The sequence below is a fragment of the Poecile atricapillus genome, chromosome 4 (genome assembly GCF_030490865.1).
Source record: "Poecile atricapillus isolate bPoeAtr1 chromosome 4, bPoeAtr1.hap1, whole genome shotgun sequence".
Taxonomy (NCBI): Eukaryota; Metazoa; Chordata; class Aves; order Passeriformes; family Paridae; genus Poecile; species Poecile atricapillus.
This window is the reverse complement of record NC_081252.1, coordinates 39,434,160-39,449,516: the sequence shown is the minus strand read 5'-3', so window position 1 is coordinate 39,449,516 and position 15,357 is coordinate 39,434,160. Positions and strand designations below refer to the sequence as shown.

At 35.1% G+C, this 15,357-nt stretch overlaps 1 long non-coding RNA gene across 1 annotated transcript in view; it reads right to left on the bottom strand.

The window, feature by feature from the left end:
* LOC131578875 (uncharacterized) overlaps window positions 1-14,612 on the bottom strand; it is a 31,517-nt gene extending 16,905 nt beyond the window's left edge. Inside the window, exons 1-2 of the long non-coding RNA XR_009277575.1 lie at window positions 14,482-14,612; window positions 2,948-3,038 (exon numbers count right to left, since the gene is read on the bottom strand). This is a non-coding gene — a long non-coding RNA (uncharacterized LOC131578875). The remainder of the gene's footprint in view (window positions 1-2,947; window positions 3,039-14,481) is intronic.
* Between the last annotated feature and the right edge of the window lie 745 nt (window positions 14,613-15,357).

The window sequence follows — 15,357 nt, the reverse complement described above, 5'->3', positions numbered from 1 at the left end:
CTGAGTTCACATGCTACCTTATTCTTCACTTTCCCTTTTACTCCTCTGTTACAAAAATTGTATTCAATAAGTGTAAACAAATTACTGTATTTTCAGCTTAGTTTTATTATATCTTATCAAACATTTATTATTTATTTGCTTGTGGAAGTTTGATTTCACAATATTTTTTTCAGCTGCAGCTATAGAAATAATTTCTGAAATTTGCCTTTTCTCTGACTTCCTTTGAAAAAGTAAACATTCCTTTTTTATATTTTTCATTTTGTTCCCCTAATTTTCAAACTTTTGTGAACTTGAACTTCTTTTCTTAAAAACAGTCCCAGCACATACAATATGCAATTTATTCAGTAGAAAAGGATGTTCTGCCTTTTTCAATCTGATGAATGAATTGAAAGTAAAGCAATAATCCTATATCAGTTCTGTGTATAACCTCTTAAGTACATACAGTCACACCTTTCCGAAAACAGATACTGTGTGCAAAACTAGGGACACACTAAATCATAATAAATTCTTCTCTTTATGAAAAAATTAGTTACATTAAACTGTTCTACATTAAAGGCCTACATTAAACTGTTCAAGAAATGTAGTTTAAATGTCTTTCCCATGCAGATGAAACAGACTTTAAATCATCTTTGCATAAGGTTATAGGGAGTTCAGCAGTTGCAAGGGGCCGTGGATGTTAGACTGTCACAGTTCTTCAAAGCCATGCTGATCAGAGCCTCTCAAGTAATTTATCCATGCCCTGCTGATTTCAGGAGCAGCCAGCTCAATATGCATCTCTTTTCCATGTTCATATGTCAAGATCTACAAGAGAGTCTCTGAATCAGAGTAATCCACCCTTGTCTGTACTCAGGGCACCTGACAACAATTTAGATAGTATCTTTTATCTTAAACTCATTTTCTTGTCTTGATGCATAGAAAAGGCTATGGTCACTCTCCTACTCACTGATGAAAGGTACTTTTGGGAGCTGGGGATTTTGTCTTCCACAGGTATGTAAATGTTGCTCTGTTATACCAAAAGTTCCTGTTCTCACATAACAAGGTTTTTCAGTAAGGTATAGAATTCTTTTCTCTCCCACTGAAAACTCCTTACTCCTCCTAAAAGTTCTTTCTCTGAAGTTTCTGTTCCTGTACAGCTTACTATTGCAGCCCAAACACAGCAGTAATCTATTAGGTGAAAAAGTGCATGCTAATTTTTCCCTGCAAAATTTTTCTTTAGGCAAATCACAAGGGATTAAAAAAAAAAGAGGGAACAGATACATGGTAGGGAAGATACATGCAAATTCAAATGTTACAGACTTAATTTAAGATTTATAGGTAATTGTAATTAAATTAATAACCCTGCAGTGACAATGACAACATACACCCGTCAATCAGGTTTTACTCAAAAACAACACACATACATTATTGCACAGATGACAAATGGATCAGGTTGGATTGCCACTTCATTTTACTTTACTTAGCTCTGGAGCAAAATACCATTATCTCAGGAACATCTAACAACTTCAGTGGCAACAGTCCAAATGTAAAGTTTGACCTACACTGATCAAGTCTGTGTACCTCAACCTTCAGCATCTGCTCAGAATTCCAGTAATGTCTTTGAGACTCACAGTGCACATGCGACCTGGAAATGTACTGCAGGTTTGTCACTCATACTTTGAATAAAATGGAAAAATACCAAGTTTTTATTAGACTTTTTTAATGTCGAGGTAAAAATTATTTTAATGCTTCCCAATTCTGTCAAAATGTTTCAGGAAGAAACTACTTCTGAGAGTGACAAATGCATTGATGCTGTCATACACACTGGAAAAGAAATTTGTAAAAGTTTCCTGTCCTTCACTAGTTTGTAGGTGAAGACTGTTAATCTTGAAAATTTAAAGTACTGCATTTGATGGAGTGAACAGAATAGATATAGAACTGTCTCCTGAGAGTTTCCTATCTTCGCAGCTTAAAGCACAGTTATGTTCTCGCAGAGCACTCCATTTTGGCTCAAATCGTCTCTTATCTTACAGCATTTCAAAGTTTAACTGACTAACAATACTCTGACAGAGTTTAAGGAAATGAACACGCTCATTGCTTCTTTCAACAGTAAAATGCCAAGCCAAAAATCAGCTGTCAGTGCAATTTCACTAACTTCCAGGCATGCATTTGATATGCTGTAAAATGCCAGAATGGAGCTAAGTTGTCTCACGGCTTTTAAAGGTTTAGCTTTTAATGTTGTTACTAAAATTTTCTTACCTTTTTCCTCATTAGTCACATAATGTGCTAAAGATCTCAAAGCAGGGTTATTTTATGAAAACCTTTATAGAGGAGGCAAGCTACACCAAACTACATCGATATCTTAAAGCAAAAGTTGCCCTAAGGCTCAAGATCTCCCTTGCTGCAGTTTGGAAGATGCTCCTGATTCATACCTTTTGCACTTCCAGGAGGTGGGATAAAGCAATGCAGAGAGACTAGACCTGCCCTGCCAAGATGGCCAGATGTTGTCACAGCTATGGGATATCACGGATTGTTGTATCCGCTGTTAAACCTGGCAGTCAAGCAAAAAGTAAAAGCCAGTTCAATCACTCATCTGGTCCCAATTGCATGATCCAGCAATCCATGCAAGACTGGCACAAAACAAAGGAAAAAGAGCTCATAAATCAGATGGGCAGGTTAATTTGCACTTTGCACTTAGACTGATCACTGTAAGCATTTCCATACACAACAAAACTTGGTTTTAACTCAGTCCACTTCTAATACTCCTCTGCATCTTTATACCTATTTAATCTGAAATATCCCCTTAATAGTACTTTATAGCATGGTTTTAGCATTGCTTGTGATGCTCCAAAATTTTCCTTGACAATGACTGCTGTTGCTCCCCTGGCATAACAAATTATTGTTTTATTTGTGTGCTCAACGTACATTTGTATTATTTAAGTACAAAGCAGTAGCAAATAGCAGAACATACCTGAGAGCAAACATTGGCTAGGAAGGATGGACTTGCAAGCTGCTAGCAGAATCACAAACAAAACTGAAGAGAAGCAAGACCAGCAGAATACCTGTGAAGGACAGACAGAGCTGTTGTCAAACAAGTTGCAGTACTTGCTTGAAAAGATGCAGAAACCAAGTTCATGTAATACTTTGAATTCAGTCACCCGTGTTTCTCACATCACTCTAATGACAATACACCTAAATGCTTATTAACCAGTTATCACAGAAAAAAAAAAAAACATTGGAAAAGGTTGTTCTTAAGAAAAAAGGTGGAGAAAAGTTTAATTTTTATGGGAGACCATGAGTCCCAGTGTACCACAGCCAGTAAATTAATGCATAACCATAAATTCATACAATGCCTTATAAAAAAAATTAAGAAATTACCACATTTGAAATACAATAAACAAGTAATTTTCAGTACTTTAATACATATAATGAAATACTATAGTAAAAGTAATTTATAGATACTTCTCTTCAGGTTTTGACTTGCTCCTTTTCTGATGGATCTGGATCTAAAGCCCATAGTTACTAGACCTGACAGTGTTGTGGCCATAACTGCAAGAGAAGAATCTAGGGATATTTCACCAAAACCTTAAAAGAAAGGCCAAAAAGATTGTAAAAAAATTTAACTGAAAAAAAGATCAGACTCTTACCTAAGGAATTTAACTGATATCTTCATTACAGTAAAATGCCATTGATTCTAACAGTAAGGCACTGTCCTTGATTTCCAGATTAATTACTTCTCTTCCTGTAGCTGGAGTTTTGTATTTGCATGCCCAGACTTTTTTGGAAGTGAGAGTACTGAAAAATGACCTGTGTGACATTTGCAGTAGGAAACTAATTTATTACATCAGGGTCCTGGAGATAAAACCTCATATTCTGAGTTGATGAATAATGTATTTTATTTAATTTAATCATCTTAAGGAAACAAATAACAAAAAACCCAAAAACATTAACTCCAGACATGAGAGACTGAAGGTAGTGGGGTGAAAAATACACAGCGTAGGCTGAAGAGGATTATGAATACAATGAGAGATAAAAGGAAAGTATAAAGTCGAATACGTGTCATTAGGAACATCGTTTACAGAGCTTGAATTTTGACAAAATGTACTGTAGAATATGCACATGGCTTTCTTTATTTTTATTAAATTAATTTTTAGACAGTGATATCACTATAAAAGAACTGTCTTGAGAACATTTAAATATGATTTTGAAAGTTGCAAGACCTCAAGATGATGCTAAAAGTTTGAACTCCAACACAATTTTTCTCCCTGATTATATTATTAGTCTTTTAAAGGAAGAGAAAAGCTTCTTCTCTTGTAAAACAATCAATTATAGTACTCCAGACTATCTTGTTCTGCATCATGGCCCACTGGGATGAACAGGGAATGTTCTAGTCAATCACGTCACTTGAACCCTAGAGGAAATTTCTGTCTTTATGAATCAAAGTATTAGCGAAGCCAGTAAGGACACCAAGAAACAGAGATGTGAGGGGAGAAATGCCATTCTCAGTAGACATAATCTACTCTTGACTCAGAACTTGATTTTGAGCTTGCAGTCCTTTCAATGAATAACATGTATTTGATAATGTCCAATAGATTGAAACTTTCTTTCATGGACATTTTTTCTTGAAGAATCTATATGGATAGATTATGATGAATAGGACAAGATACCATGAATAAGGGCTCCAGTTAGATGTTCTAATTTGATTAATACTTGCATCACTCAATGAAAGACCAAGGAATTTTAAAGCTATTAAAGAAGACAAATGAGTTTCTTAGGAGTCTGAGATTCTAAAACCAAAATTTAAAAGTGTAAAAGTTTCTGCCTATTTTTCTGATGCTAAAATCCCACTGAGCTCTTAAACTTCCAGCTGCCTTCTTTCTTAAAAAATATTTTTATTTAGATCAGCTAGAATATAGATGTGTATTTTTTCAGTCTTCCCTCCCTTATTCATTTTGTAAATTTTTTCACATCCCAATTTGCAATGAATATTTCATATACCTTCCCATTCAGAAGTTATCACATCTTGCTTTCTCTTAACTAGCTTTAAATGTAAATCAACATTGATTAGAGTAGCTAAGACTCCCTGGACAGAAATGCAGACAAGGTTCCACTTCAGACCCCCGTGTGACATTGGAGGGCCAGCTGTGTCCTGGGGTGCATCAGGCACAGCATGGACAGCTGGGCAAGGGAGGGGATTGTCCTGCTCTGCTCTGCACTGGGGCAGCTTCGCCTCGAGTGCTGGGGGCAGTTTTGGGTGCCACAATATAAGACAGTAAACTACTACAGAGTGTCCAAAGGAAAGGAACAAAGATGGTGATGGTGAAGGGCCTCAAGGGGAAGCCATGTGAGGAGTGGCTGAGGTCATTTTGTCTGTTCAGCATGGAGAAGAGGAGACTGAGGAGAAATGTCATTGCATCTACAACTGAGAATCTACAAAAGGCAGAGGGACAGGCATGGATCTCCTCTCTGTGGTGACCAATGACCGGACGAGAGGGAATGGCCTGAAGCTGCATCAGGGGAGGTTTAAGTTGGATATTAGAACAAGATTCTTCACCCAGAGGGTGGCTGGGCACTTGAACAGGCTCCCCAAAGAAGTGGTCACAGCACCAAGGCTGATGGAGCTCAAGGAGTGTTCGGACAATGCACATGTAATTGTGCAAGAGTCGCATGGTGTGACTCTTGGGGATGGTGCTGTGCAGGGCTGGGAGCTGGACATGAGGATCCTTGTGGGTGCCTTGAAACTCAGCTTATTCTGTGATTCTGTGATTAATAGTGTCAGTAAAACCTATAAGCCACATCCTCTTAAGTAAGATTTAATAATGATAAAGATCTGTTGATCTAATATTTGCATTTAACTCAAATAAATACCAAGTTTGGCTAAAAAATAACCAAAATATCCTCTTTTTCCATGTAATTTAGCTTGTAGAACAGGATAAATATTAGAACAGGCTATTTATTAACCTCTCTGATTTTACTAGAAGTCCTCCTCGTTATCATCTTTCCATCATCTGGCTTTCATTCTTTATCCAACCTAATTATAACCAATTATTCATACCTTGTTATTTGAAAAAGAGTTTCTACTTTATTCCCACCATTAATTCTCACACATACTCTCACATCACACACAGCTGTGTATATAAAGATGTGAATAGGATGTGAAGAAGGTTAGAGCTATGAGATGCATCCCATACATTTTTAGGCTCCCTCATAGACAACTCCTATGGAACAGAGATAAGCTCCAGCAGAATTTATAGCCTTCCTTTGAAATCTATAAGAAACAAAAAGCTACTCATTAGAGCTTTCCAAAATAAAAGTACCATCAAAGTACACAGTGATTCAGAAACTAAAGAACAGGAAATGAACAAAACCTCCACAATCAACTACTGCCCCAAAAAGACCACAAAGTTTCTCACTCACTAGAAAACCATGCATCAAATTTTAGAAACAAAACAATTTACTTCAGTAAAGGAGTGGGAGAGACAGAGCACCACAAGCATCCCAGGTTTCTCAAACTCATATTTTAAAGGATTTCCCTCAAGGCATCTTGTTTTTATTAGTAGTATTTCATGGTATTCCCAAGCACATAAGAATTTAAGTTGGCTTCACAACATGTTTCTCAAAGTTTCTTCTTTCTTTCTTGAGCATTTGAAATATGAGTACAGCTAAAATTGTAAATCCCTTTCTCTACCATACTCTGGCAGTGCCTCAGCAAGAAAAATGGAGGAAAGTTGTCTGTGTATCAAGAGAGAAAGGAACTACATACTCCAGCTGGATATGAGGGCAGTGGTAAGGTGTGATGGTGTTGGCAAAGGTGTGCAGGGTGTCAAACGTGACAGCTTTTCAGTCAGAGCTACAGAACAGGAAAGGACACTATTGGAAATATGGTAATTGGATAGGACATCTGTAGTGCAGAAAAATAAATACACAGTAAAAGAAGGAAAGAAAGTTAATTACATAGGAAAATCAAATCTATCAAAGGAAGCAGAAAAAATTGGAAGGAGAAGCATCACAGCATAAAATGAGTCAATAAAAGCAAGGAAGCTGTACATCACAAAAAAATTTCCATCAGTTGAATTTTTCTCCTAAAGAGACCCTTAGATGCTTTGATCCAGACAGATCAGAAATCATACCTTTTGGATCAGATCCTTGTAGTGTGTCATTATTTGCTAGAAATGCAAATTGAGGAATCAAATTATATTATTTACAAATTCATCCTTCTGTTGCTTATCTTAATATTTGTTTTGATAGTACATTTGAAGTATGTCAAAGGAATGAAAACCTGACATTTCTTAGAGCTACCAGCTTTATTCACATGCAAATTAAATACTGAAAAAAAAGCTTCTATCTGAAAAACAAAATACCATGACTGATAAAGTGGTAGTGTTAATTCAGTACCCTCTGGAATTCATCAGGAAAATTAGTCTTTCTTAATGTGAAGTATTCCTTCTGTCACACCTTGGATAGAAAGAAAAAATTAGAGTTACAGACAGAAGAAATTATCCATCCATGACAACAGCGATATGTTAGGTTGATTTTAACATTTGTCAAAAGAATGAAAGTAGGATGGCACCATTCTCCGAAGCTGATGATCTGAAAACTACTACTGGATCTCCCTGGCTGATCACCCAAGACATAAATACACTCTACAAAATAATTTATCAAATATAAGTGGACCTTAAAGAACAGACTGCAATGACTTACACCAGAGACTGTAAAAAGAAATACATGTTCATGTTGCTGTGCTTTATGCATCATTAGAAGGATGAATGTACTACAGGATTTACACTAAACAATACCTTATAACAAGAACAAAACAGAGCAGAATATTCCCCATGTTTCTGTTGTTCACGAAGTAATTTTTGTGGCAAATTGATAATTATGTACTAGTGATTTTTCTCCTTATCTCTATCCACTTTTAAAAAGTTACATGTTGCTTTATTTATATTAGTGCCCAATTATAATTGCATATGTAGTAATGTCAGCTGGTACCTGAGATGATCTATCTACTAAGAAGGAATCTACATTAGAAAAGATTTTAAACCACTTTTGCTAATAGCATGTACCATTATTGGAAAATAATAAGACCCCAAAGACTCCTGGCACACCACTCTATCTGTAGGTTTCTGTATCCTGTAAGCACCTACAAGGTGTTCTTTGGTAAACCATATTTTCACAGGGCTGTTGACAAATAAGAGCTTATTTTTGCTTATGCCCTTGTCCGTGGTAATTAGCTGTGAAAACCTGCCACTTTTAAAAGTTCTGCTGACAAAATATGGAGGAGAGAGGCTCTAAACCTCTTCCTAGTCAGTGTTGTCTTTAGATTAAAATACATATTTTCCTGTTTCAATCAGTCAAAGTGACAAGCAGTGAAAATAAAAGCAGACTTAACATTGCTAAGATGCCATTCTATAGTTGCTCATGCTCAGATAATGTATTCCAGAGAGAATGACTAAGATTAGAGAGAGATTTATATTTCTCTCCTGACTGCCCCCCAGGAGTAGGTATAGTAGACAAAAGATGATGAAATTCAATCAATTACAGGAAACTACATAAGCCAACCTTACTCATACAAAAAAGGGTATTTTCAAGGAATTATAACTTTTCTTTCTAACATATGAACTGAGATGAATAGCTATAATAATACTCTGGACTTTGCTGAGATAGATTGTCTAACTTTTCTCATTTGAATTTTATCTAGCACATAAATATTGATCATTTTAATATGTGACTCGATTACAATGCCTCTTAATAATTGTATTTCTGCATCCTAGATTACGCTGCACAATGTCTTATCTGTTGTATATAGCTATGAAATATTGCACAACCTTTCCTTCAGAATACTTCAGGTTGGACAGGCTTCTCAAAGCTTATCTCTGATTCAAGGTTGTCAAGGGGAATTGAGCTATTTTTTAGTGGATTTCTGAAAATTTCTACCAAATACTTTGTTTCACACCAAGTCTTAAGTTACTGGAAGAAACATCAGTCGAAATATGACAGCAGAGCTGAAATGTAAAATTCTTTCATTAAACTGCTTCTTAAGGACCAGCCTGTAGAGAAGTTGAAAATAAAATTTATGAAGCTTTTGTGAAAAACACAGAATTGGCCCTATTGATCATCCTCAGTGATTTAGAGTTGTTGATTTGGATTCACCTTGGTCAAATTCTGATATTATCTTCTTTTTTTTATGCTACATATTTTAATAAATGTTAGTAGAAACACATGAACAAGCTGCCCAGTAAACACAGCAGTGCCTTCACACAGAAAAAAGATAAGCTTTTTAGTCCAAACAGGTTGAGTTAGCTGAGATGAAATAATATAAAAAGTAAATGAAAAGGGTATAGATGGGATTCTATCTTCTATTAAAAGACTCCAGGAAACTGTTTCTGTCCCAGAATAAAATGAATTACTTGAACTGCAGGCTGAGCTGAACCGTCAAAAAGGCCAGTTCACTTGTCCTTATCTAAAGAAACTTGTTTGCAAGCGTTTGAACCTCTGGTGAACAGCCTGATGCAGTACTAATCAAAAGGTGCGTGGTTTCCTTAGATGTGAAAGATGGAGTTTTTGCTGAAACTGTCTGATATTCATTTCAGCCTCAAACTGCCAGTAATAGATTGCCACTAGCCAGTAAAAAGTTCACTTTAAAGAATTATTTGTCCTTTCCGTCCTTGGTCACGAGTTACTGTGTTATCTACAGTAGGCAATTGTCTCATGTGTTCTTCAGAAGGTCATTCAAAACGCTCTTGCTTGGCAAGAGATGGGGATCTAAAAATATTGTGATCTCCAGGCATTTAGCTTTAGTTAAATTTCCCAGTGTTCAAAATAAGATGAAAGTCAACAAGAAAGGTTAAATTCAAACAATTTGAGGCTTGTAATTTACATGATATAAACAGAGCCCAATTTTGTAATTTTGTCAGGAGTTTGAGCAGTCATTGTTAAAAGAAGTACCAAGGATACAATACCTACAGTCCAATAAATTCCAATATATACACTCCCAGAATATACATGCCTTTTAGATATATATAATTCTGACTTAAATGCATATAGTTTGTACTCTCTAGCTTAATTTTTCAGTAACCAAAAAAGCAAATAGCCTGGGAAGCTGAGTATTCATATTTCATCCCTAAAATGATGTCCTCATTATGTACAAATCCTACTGCTTCTGAGGCATACACAATAACCTTGGAAAATTACATACGTAAAAAAAAAAAACAACAAACCTCTAGGAATATTTATAGAAAAATGCCTCAAGCTCTGCAAGGTTTTATGGAATGTTTGGTGAGGTTTTTGGGTTTGCTGTTTGGGTTTTTTAAGACCATGATTACAATATATGTATGGTACAAAAATGTCAATAGCTTTTACATTCATATTCATTCATGATTTCTTTTAAATATATATTTCAAATTATCCCTTGATAAATCAGTTATTGTGTTTCCCTATTTGCACAGAAATGGCTTACATCCAGCTTCTTTTCAAGTAAACATGATTGTTGAGAGCAACAGCTTCATACACAAGTTTCAAACTTACAATTTTACTACTTGTCATAAGGCCAGCATAAAAAATACCATAAATACCATAGAGGAGGGATTCTTACAAAGACTTGCTTCAGCTAATGAGGACTAAAAGAAAATGAGAAGGAAGGATTTACATTTTCCCAGAGTCATCTGCCGTTTTTTTTGGCTATGAATGCTCTACTGAAAGGAAGGTTTTACATATATATATATAATATTTGGTTTATACTTGGTACAAAAAAAAATGAAGAAAGGAGAGAAAATATTAAAAACAGTATTAGAAGTAATTTTTTTTTCAGGTGTAGCATATGTGCATGTAGCTCAGCTATCAACAACTATTATACACTCACCCTCTAATTTGGCCTTTTGGGTTACAATCAGTCTTTAATCTTCAGGAAATAAGTATCTGAAATTTCTCTGACTGAAGATTTCAGGGTGTTATTGGTCTATAATTTTGCTGGTTAGTTGCAGGGCAAGGTTTATTATCTATCTAATGGGCCCTCATAAAGTAGAAAACCTAGTAACCTCCTAAAGCTCATCAGATAAAAGGATTATAGACTGAAGCACTATCCTTAATGAAGCTCAAGAGCACTGAAGCCTTACTTTCTATGATGAAAATTGTGCTTGGGCAGGGAACAAAGCCCTGCACTACCCAGCCTCTGCTGTTTAGTAATGGACAAGTGGAGAGACCAGGCTGTCCAATGTGATCATGAAACAGCTGCTGTAGAAAAAAAAAAAGATGCTTGCAGATTTTGATCAATTTATAATTCTTCTGGCAACATCAGTTGAAGACACAATCCTATTAAATATCACTTCTTTGAAACTGAATGCTGTCATATTTCTCCCAGAATTGTCATAATTTTGACATAAAAACAGCACCATAGTTTAAAATTTTCAGCATCAAGTCATTTAAGGAATACAGTTTTACCGAGGTTTACAAATAAATATTTAAATTGTGCATAGTATAAGATGTGTCTGGAAATACTCTCTTTCCACAGGCCATTCACTCTAAGAAACAAAGGAAGAGTCAAGATACAGGAAAATTCCCAAATGTAGTCAAATTGAGCTGTCTGTGGCTGGACTTCTGAGTTACATAGCTCCACCTTCCCAAGTGAGGGTACAAAGTTGAAAAACACTATTGCTAGATGAAATACACTCATCCATGACTAAAGCAGGTGAAAAATGAGGAGACAGTGGGTAAAGGGAAATAAAAAAATCCCCTGATAACTAATAGAGCATCATCCTTATCCAGGTCTCCCTGTCTTCAGTCTTCACGTCTGTCCTGCTCAAATTGCTAAGGCAAAGCTGACTTTCAAGTATTGATAAAATAAATCTGTTCCAGCAGCTCCCCAATGTCTTTCATGCATTCTATCCCACTAAAATCACCACAGTGAACCATACAATCACCCTATTCAGACAGCATTGCCATAGCTCACTTAATTTAGGGACATATTGTGAAAATAATAGTCAGGATCACCTGTCTGCATTTCATCCAGCTGCCTGCTGTGTCATTGAGCCAAGTGACTGCAAGTGTATCCCTCAAGTGCCAGTCTTTCCATTATTCTCTAAGTGTCTAAGTGTCTTTCCATGGATTCTCAGTACTTTTCTATTCTCAATTCAAAGTATTAATTCTCCAAGTGATCCATGGCTCAGGGTTTTAGCTACTCACTACAGTGAGAGTGATTTCAGCGAAGCTTTTAGCTTTGTGATCAATGATACAATATGAGCTTTAGTCTGAAATTTTGGATTAGGCACAATAATAAAAAGTAACAACAATAAAGTGGACTTCTCCCTTAAAAGGATATGAAGCCTTATGGGATTTCCTAAGGAAATTAAGCTAACTCATATTTTAGAAGAAATAATTTTGGAAAACATTTGTAACCATAAAAATCAAGGGATTTGTATAAATTTTCAAGTATGTATTAGCACAGGAAGATTGTAAAAAATGCCAAAATTCACAGGAAAATAATTTAAATATAATATTCGTGACAAATATATTTAAAAGGGGAAGAGAACAAAAGAAACTCACACTATTTTGAAGAAAAAATATTAGTACTATTGTGTTGGGTTATTGTAGATAAAACAAAAGTCTTTCATGTATTTTGATGTATTTTTTTTTAAAATATCCTAGTCACACACAAGAAAAACTTTATTTAAAGACGTTCAAGCACTTTCTATAGTTTAGCAAAGTGTCAATGAACAAAATATGTATGAGTAAATTAAATGTTTCATTCTTCAAGTCTAGCTTCACAATTCTTAACAGCAAAGTCTATCAGTTATTTGTTGAAACATTTCATAGGACATTAAGGGAAGGAAAAATATATTACATTTTTTCAAATAAACTCACAAAAAATGAAATTAATTAATTCTCACATATTTTCTTTCTACTCCAGCTATGTATACATGAGATAACTGAAAGAATGAGTAAGAGAACTGCTAGTGCGTGCAATGAATGTTTCCCATTAAAATAATGAGGAAAAGGGTATGGCTCAAACCCTGAACCTTGAAGCATAAGAATTCCTGGAGTCACCTAAATGTTTTTTAGGTGGTCCCTCAAATGGCATTAAACACACAAAAGTTCAGATTTGAAAACAGTAACTATGTAAATTCATGCAGTTTGGGAGGCTTACTTATGTCAAGAATTCCACTCACAAGGAGTCAACTGAAAGAAGTCCTACAATATTTTAGAAGCAAAGGATCCTGCTTGGCAGTTTCTAGATGAGTGATATGTGTCTCACTAGGAACATCAGTGATATGGAGTAGAGTAGAAACAACTGGATAGAGTATAATGATCACATAATTATACAGTGAAAGAATAATAATTTTTCCAGCCCATACTCATGAATGCTTTCTATGCATTCCCCTTGATACAAAGGGCTATCGTCTATGACCTTACGTTCAAAGTGTAGATCTCCAGCATTCCATTATTATGGAATCCATAGCTTCTCCTACAGGTGGAAAACATCTTTCATGAGGAGTTTTCAAAGGGCTCCTAGGCTCCTTTTTTATCAGTTAAACACACCATTCCTTTTAATTTTAATTCTCCAAGATAAGACAGTAACTTTTTTATTATATTTGGTTAAAGCTATTAGTATTCAAACATGGATATTAGAACTAGGTGACTCTTCATTATATTCTCCATACCGCTACCCTTCAAACAAAAATTCAGTGTTTTTCAAGCTTTAATAAACTGCATTTCACACCATTTTCTTGAGACACATGAGGAAGAAATAAAGAATTATGAAGCATGATCATAAGGATGATCATAATCACAAATATAATCAAGTTCATGTTATACATGAACTTTTGTTTGAAAAGAAGACACAGTGAATTGAAGCACTGTTTCAGGGAAACAATTGCTTTCAGTTTTGTGTTTAATTTTTTTTTAAAACCTTTGGATTAGTTTCTTTATTTGATGGAAGATACTCAATGAGTGAAAAATTCCTCAATTCAGCATCCCAGAGGTATTCTTAGAAACTCTGATGACCTTAACTCTGATATGATTTAAATCAGTGCGAGTCACAAACATAACACCTAGACCGAATAAAATCATACTAAGGAATAAGGCAATTAGGCTCCAGAGAATTCACTGAAAGTATGCAAAGAAAGAATCTCTAGTGTAAGTTGTTTTTTTTCAATTTGTCGTAATGAGACAGACCAACCTGCTCCAATATTCGGTGTACCTTAATGTGAGAAATGACTGGCTTTATAGAAGGACCCAAAGAAAACAAGGAGCACGAAGCAGAAATGCTTTCACCAGAAATACAATTTATAGAACAATAAAAAGTAGTTCTGCTGCTGTTGATTGGAATAGTTCAAGGAAACCAAAAAGCATCCTATCAAACTCCAGTCACAAAGAGCTTGTCTACTCAAACTGGAAACAAAATAATCAAATGCACTAGATTTCATTATTTTTAATAACTTTAAACTTTTCTGTCTTAAAAAACCCAAAAAAAAAAAAAAACCAAAAAAAAACCCCACAAAACCTCTTCCTTACCTTTAGTAAGAGAAGAAATTGTGTGTTAAGCAGAGACATTACTTGCTAATTAAAACCATCATTAATTGCTTTCCAAAATCTATTTTTGCTGCTGCAAAACCAGGAACACCTTTTCTCAGTTATTAATAGGCAACGTCAACTGGAAATCAAGGAAAGTCACATGTGTCAGTGGTACAGGCTGTACTAACAAAACACTTAAGCCCCAAAAAAACAAATAAGGGAACAGTATAACTCATCTTGCCATGTAATTCCATAGGCTGTAGGAATAAATTTTTTATTGGCTTCTATGATGAGACCTATTCAAATAATTAACCTATGAGTATTTTCAAAGATGATGCCTCCTATCCCAGTCAAAATATATTTAAAATAATTTATTATCAATCAATAGAGCAACAATCTCCTGCTAGCTTTTTTAGTTGTAACTTCACATACTTTGAAAGTGCGAAAAACGGATTTAAATTTATCATTGCTCATTAAACCTGCAAAAGGCTGTGTTAATTGGATGTTGCCCTAATTCACTTACATGTTTCCTGACAATAAAGACCATATGATTTAAGTTCAACTGATTCTAAAGTCATTATTTACTGACTTCACTGAAGTTCATAGCCTGAAGTTGAATCAAGTGGTAAGAACTATCCCTTAGAAAGGAAAAGGATCAAAGAAACACAATTAATCTAAATTAGGAGGGGAGAAAAAAAGTGTAAACACACACTAATGCCTTTAGTATTTAAAGCCTTAATTCAATATAATCAAAAACAAAAATCATGCAATATTTAGCAAATTTCACTGCTACCAAAAAAAAAAAAAATCACTGTGAAAGCTAAAATTCTTTTTAACACATTGAACACACCATTTTGCAGTAGTGAAGCACGTGCA